Source organism: Bison bison, unplaced genomic scaffold (assembly GCF_000754665.1).
Source record: "Bison bison bison isolate TAMUID 2011002044 unplaced genomic scaffold, Bison_UMD1.0 scf7180017864037, whole genome shotgun sequence".
NCBI classification, from domain to species: Eukaryota; Metazoa; Chordata; class Mammalia; order Artiodactyla; family Bovidae; genus Bison; species Bison bison.
The window spans coordinates 1,519,170-1,525,169 of record NW_011494609.1 but is presented as its reverse complement, the minus strand read 5'-3'; the positions used below and the strand labels follow the sequence as shown (position 1 = coordinate 1,525,169).

At 49.4% G+C, this 6,000-nt stretch overlaps 1 protein-coding gene across 1 annotated transcript in view; it reads right to left on the bottom strand.

Annotated features, from left to right (window-relative positions):
• KCNJ6 (potassium inwardly-rectifying channel, subfamily J, member 6) overlaps positions 1-6,000 on the bottom strand; it is a 92,193-nt gene that overhangs the window by 46,188 nt on the left and 40,005 nt on the right. The gene's annotated exons all lie outside the window — the stretch shown is intronic.

Below are 6,000 nucleotides of genomic sequence, written 5' to 3'. Positions count from 1 at the left end.
CCGGCCCCTGTTGCCCCCTGCTGCCAGCTGACGCTGGGCACCTGATAAATCCCTGGGGAATGAAGCATGAACTCGGATGGACAATGGCAGGGCCCCACGGAAGTGCCGCGGAGGGCTCTGAGCATGCGCACGGGGCCCTGGGCCCCTGGGGTCGCCGAGGGCACTGCAGGGTCTGTGAAGGGGCCGTGTCCAGGGCTGGCCTGGAGGGAGGTGACACATGAGTGCGTGAAACAACAGGGGCGCGGAGGGGTCGGCCTCGCTGCCAGAACAGGGGCTCTCCATGGGCAGTGTTCTCCCACCCTCAGGGACCCCGGGGTCCTCTGATGGCACTGGGTGGTTAAACTCGGGGAGCATAGCTACTGCCCTAGAGGGCAGAGGCCAGATATGTGGCTGCAAAACACCCTCTGCCGCACTGGACGGCCGCCCAGCAGACGGCGCAGCTGGGAGCAGCGCCACGTTGGAGGGACTGAGCGGGGACGCAGAGGGCTTCTGTCCACTCTCTGGCGCTTCCAGTCTTTTGGTGCCTGCGTCCTCTCCCCCACCCCCACTTTGCCAGCACTGGGGCCTGCGACCTTATGCAGACGGCCTGTAGTTCTGGTCCCGGGGACTGCAGGGACAGGGCTCCTGGCCAGGCCGCGCCTGCATCCGGGAGCTCCGTCTGTCCAGTGGCAGAAATCCGCCGTTGATTCGAGTCCCTTTCCCCAGAGGCCAGGACGGCGGTGCCCGCCTCCTTGCCGGCCTTGGACAATTGCTTCTGACGGCTGGACCCGTGCCTCCCGAGGCTGAAGGCAGGCTCTGAGCTGCTGCTAGGGGTAGAGGGGTGGGGACGGGGTGGGGGTGGGGGCGGGCTCCTGTGAACACAGCCCAGGCCGATGGCTTTTCCATGGCAACAGCTCCGCACTGGATCTGCTCCAGAGGGACAAGGGCACAGGCAGCCTGTGCCCTACCCAGACAGCAAGTTGGCCGAGAGTTTATTTTCAATCCGTTGGGGGAAAAGCAGTAATGTTGCTCGAGAGGACCAAATCCTTGGGTTTGTGAAATACTGGTGCTTTTATTTGCCCTTTCATTTGGGGTCCTTCTCCTAGCCTTTCCCATCTTTCTCTCCCCTTTTGTTATTGTTTGTATTAACATTTTATGCTTTGTTTTTCATATGGTTTTATCCGGATTAGGCTGCTTTCCATAATATCTTTCTTTAGTAGATTTCTCCAGAATACATATATTCTGTTCATCTTATTTTTATTTGACTGTTGTAAGATTGAAAGGAGATCCAGCCAATCCTTCCTAAAGGAGATCAGTCCTGAATATTCATTGGAAGGACTGATGCTGAAGCTGAAGCTGCAATGCTTTGGCCACCTGATGCGAAGAGCTGACTCATTTGAAAAGACTCTGATGCTGGAAAAGATTGAAGGTAGGAGGAGAAGGGGACGACAGAGGATGAGATGGTTGGATGGCATCACCGACTCAACGGACATGAGTTTGAGTAAACTCTGGGAGTTGGCAATGGACAGGGAGGCCTGGCATGCTGCTGTCCATGGGGTTGCAAAGAGTTGGACATGACTGAGCAATTGAACTGAACTGAAGTGAAGCTCCATGAGATCAGAAGTTGTGTTTCTCCATCTATCCACTCACCCATCTACCTACCAACCTAAACATTCATTCACCCAATCATTTATCCAACCATCATCCATCCATTCGTGCATAGATGCATCTATCCGTCCACTCATTTATCTCCCAACCCATCCATCTATTTATCAACCCATTCATTTGCTCATCCATCCATCAGCTCATTCATCCAACCAGCCAACCATTCATCCACCCATCCACGTTTCTATCCATTGTTCCATCCATCCACTCTTTTATGTCCCCACCCACCTACCTATTTATCAATCCATTCCTTTTCTCACCCAACCATCAGTTCATTCATCCAACCAGCCAAATGTCCAGCATCCATCCATTCATTTGTCTCCCAACTCACCCATCTCCAAAATCATTGCAGATGGTGATGGCAGTCATGAAATTAAAAGATGCTCCTTGGAAGAATGGCTATGACAAACCTAGGGAGCATATTAAAAAGGAGAGACATCATTTTGCCAACAAAGGTCTGTCTAGTCAAAGCTATGGTTTTTCCAGGAGTCATGTATAGATGTGAGAGCTGGACCATAAAGAAAGCTGAACACTGAAGAATTGATGCCTTTGAACTGTGGTGCTGGAGAAGACTCTTGAGAGTCCCTTGGAGACCAAACTTTTGAGTTGGAGTCCCAAAGGAGGTCAAACTAGTCCATCCTAAAGGAAATCAACCCTGAACATTCATTGGAAAGGCAGATGCTGAAGCTGAAGCTCTAACATGTTGGCCACCTGATGTGAAGAGCCGACTCATTAGAAAAGACCCTGATTCTGGGAAAGATTGAGGGCAGGAGGAGAAGGGGGTGACTGAGGATGAGATGATTGGATGGCATCAGTGACTCAATGGACTTGAGTTTGAGCAAACTCCAAGAGATAGTGAAGGACAGGGAAGCCTGGCATGCTGCAGTCCATGGGGTTGCAAAGAATTGGACACCACTTAGCAACTGAACAACAAAATGTGGTCTGGTCTCATTTCTAATGAAGAAGTAAAAGTGGAAGTGATGGGATGAGGTCATTCAAGGCACTGAGGCTGTCTGTGCCTTTTTTTTGGGCCACCTGCTTTGGGGAAGACTATCTGCCGTGTTGTGAGGATGCTCAAGCAGCCTAGTGAGAGATCCACAAGAAAAGGAACGGAGGCCTCCAGCCACCAGCCATGTGGAAGCGGATGCTCCAGCCCCATCAAGCCCCTGGGCGACTGCAGTCTCCTGAGCCAGAACCACCCAGCTAAGTAGCTCCTGATTCTTGACCTACAGAAACTTCAAATCAAGCTTCTGTGAATTTAAGAAAATTGAAATAGTTTCATGCATCCTCTCTGACCACAATATTCTGAGATTAGAAGTCAGTTACAGTGAAGTAAGCCAGAAAGAAAAACACCAATACAGTATACTAACGCATATATATGGAATTTAGAAAGATGGTAACAATAACCCTGTGTACGAGACTGCAAAAGAGACACCGATGTATAGATCAGTCTTATGGACTCTGTGGGAGAGGGAGAGGGTGGGAGAGTTTGGGAGAATAGCATTGAAACATGTATAATATCATGTATGAAACGAGTCGCCAGTCCAGGTTCGATGCACGGTACTGGATGCTTGGGGCTGGTGCACTGGGATGACCCAGAGGGAGGGTAGGGGAGGGAGGAGGGAGGAGGGTTCAGGATGGGAACGCGGGTATACCTGTGGTGGATTCATTTCGATATTTGGCAAAACTAATACAATATTGTAAAGTTTAAAAATAAAATAAAATTAAAAAAAAAAAAAGAAATCAGTTACAGGAGACAACATGTATTTCTCGTTTCATGCATTAAGTTTGGGGGTAAGTTGCGGTACATCAGTGGATGATCAGTACAGAAGCTCTGTGCCCTTGTACAAGTGAATTAAAACTCTGGTGTCTCTGCTTCCTCACCCCCATAATTAGAGTGATAATAATGGTGTCTCCGTCATAGATGATCAATAAGAGTTTTGTGAGTTAGTCCATATGAGGTACTTAGAACAGTGCCTTGCACGCAGTAATCGCTCAATCAGTGGTCATTAGTTTTAAGTATCATTAGTAACCATTGCATGAATTTTGGGCAAAGATGGAAGAGAGGGGAAGAAATAGAGTTCTTGCTGGATGAAAGGAAGGTGGGAATCGACACTTATCCTAACCAGTTGGTGAGCACAAGGGTGAGGATGTCTGTGGGCTGGTGAATGAATGAAGGTGTGTGACCGTCGCCGTGGAGGACTGGGATTGGGCTGAGCCTGCCCTGTTTCTCTCAGGACATTCTCCTGGCCGCCATCTGCACCGACTCAGAGATCAGGCTCTCTCACCTGCTAGGCTTGGTTGAAAGAACCCTATCTAATATTGACCTTAAAAAGCTTTGCCAAACATCCTCATTACTCACAGGTTTGAAGCAGCTGAGTATCTGTGAGCACCAGTTCCCTGGGAAGCCCTGAGTCAGCAGAAGAGCCAGTTACTGTGGTGAGAACTTTGATTAAAATTCTTTTTTGACTCCAGCTAGATATTTGTATATAAATGAATGGTCTACAGTGAATCACGTTCCCCTCCCCCCCCACACACCTTCCAAAATGAAAGCTAGATGTGTAGATTCTATTCAGCCTCTCAACTGGTTTCCCCTACTGGCTGGGAGTGTATATAAATAACAGAACATTCTTACTTGTTCTTTACTCATTCCCCCCTTCCCCCACTTTGGAGGGAAAAAAGTGTGTGAAGGTAGAACTCGGTGCAGAAATTCCTGAGAAAGCAAGCCCTCTGGGGATGCATCAGAGAGAAACATTTGCCCAAGAACGATGTGCATAAAGGTAGCAAAACTCTGCTCATCACAGCCTGTGACCTTGGGCCAATCAGCCAGGGCCCTGGAGAGCAACTGATGATGTGGATTTCCAAGGGGCGCCCGCAGGAAGGGGAACTCAGCGTGCGTGCCGATGCTGTCACTGCTGGTCTCATTGGACTGCCGCCAAGGGTCTGCCCCTTCCGGTCTTTAACGGGGCTGACTCTCTGACTTGCACCTCTCGTGACTCCCTAGCATGTTTCAGCTCCTTCCCCACAACACCAGAGTTCTCAGACCTCAGGGATCTCCAAGGATGCTCACTGTCTGACCCACAGAGCAGTTCATCAGCCAGCTCCAGGCACCGTGGGGCTGCCATTGACATCGATGATGGCTCATTGTATAAGTCGTTTTGGTGGGGGCCAGTCTGTGCCCAGGTAATGTGGTCAAGCAGTATTCTGGATTATATGTGAGGGTGTTTCTGGATAAGGTTCATACCTGAATGATTGAACTAGATATAACAGAATGCCCTTCATGATGTGGGGAGCTCATGCAATTAAAGGTTTGAACAGAACCAAAGGGTGGAGAAGGAGATCCTCTCAGACTGAAACCAACATAAGAACTCTCCTATGATTAGTGATTGTCTTCCCGCTGGGTCCCTGGTCCTCTCTCTCGGGTCTGGACTTGGACTGGAACCACACTCTTGGTTCTCCTGGGTGTCCAGCTTGCAAACTGTAGATCCCGGGACTTTTCAGCTTCCATAGCTGTGTGAGCCAATCCCTTACAGTAAGTCTCTTTAGCTACCATCTGTTTCTGTGGGTCTATCTGTGAGCTATTATCTATCTATCTACCCATGTGTCATAAAGAAGGCCGAGCATCAAAGAATTGATGCTTTCGAACTGCTGTGCTGGAGAAAACTCTTGAGAGTCTCTTGGACAGCAAGGAGATCAAACCAGTCCATCCTAAAGGAAATCAACCCTGACTATTCACTAGAAGGAGTGCTGCTGAAGCTGAAGCTCCGATACCTTGGCCACCTGATTCGAAGAGCTGACTCATTGAAAAAGACCCTGATGCTGGGAAAGACTGAAGGCAGAAGGAGAAGAGGATGATAGAATATAAGATGGTTGGATAGCATGACCAACTCAATGGACATGAATCAAAGGAAACTCAGGGAGATAGTGGAGGACAGAGGAGCCTGGTGTGCTGCAGTCCATGGGGTAGCACAGAGTCGGACACGACTGAGCGACGGAACTGACTGACCCTGTTGGTTCTGCTTCTCTGGAGGGCCCAGACTAATACACACGCTACACAGAACACTGCAACCAGCATCTCCATCACCCTTCAGAGCTTCTTTAACCCACACCTCTGGAGCCTCAGGGCTCACTGAAGAGTCCCTTCTCCAGAGCAGGCAGCATTTGCTGTTTCCAGCAGATCTTGTGTTTCTGCAAAGCTTCCCACCAAGAACACTCAACTGAGGATCTTGTCGGCTGTGCACCTAGAGCTGACTGCAAGATTCCCAAGTGACCTCAAGAAATCTGTCTGATGCCTGTCGAGGCCTAAATAGCTTAGTCCCATGGAAATAAGAATGCCAAGGCTGAGCTTTCCTCTTG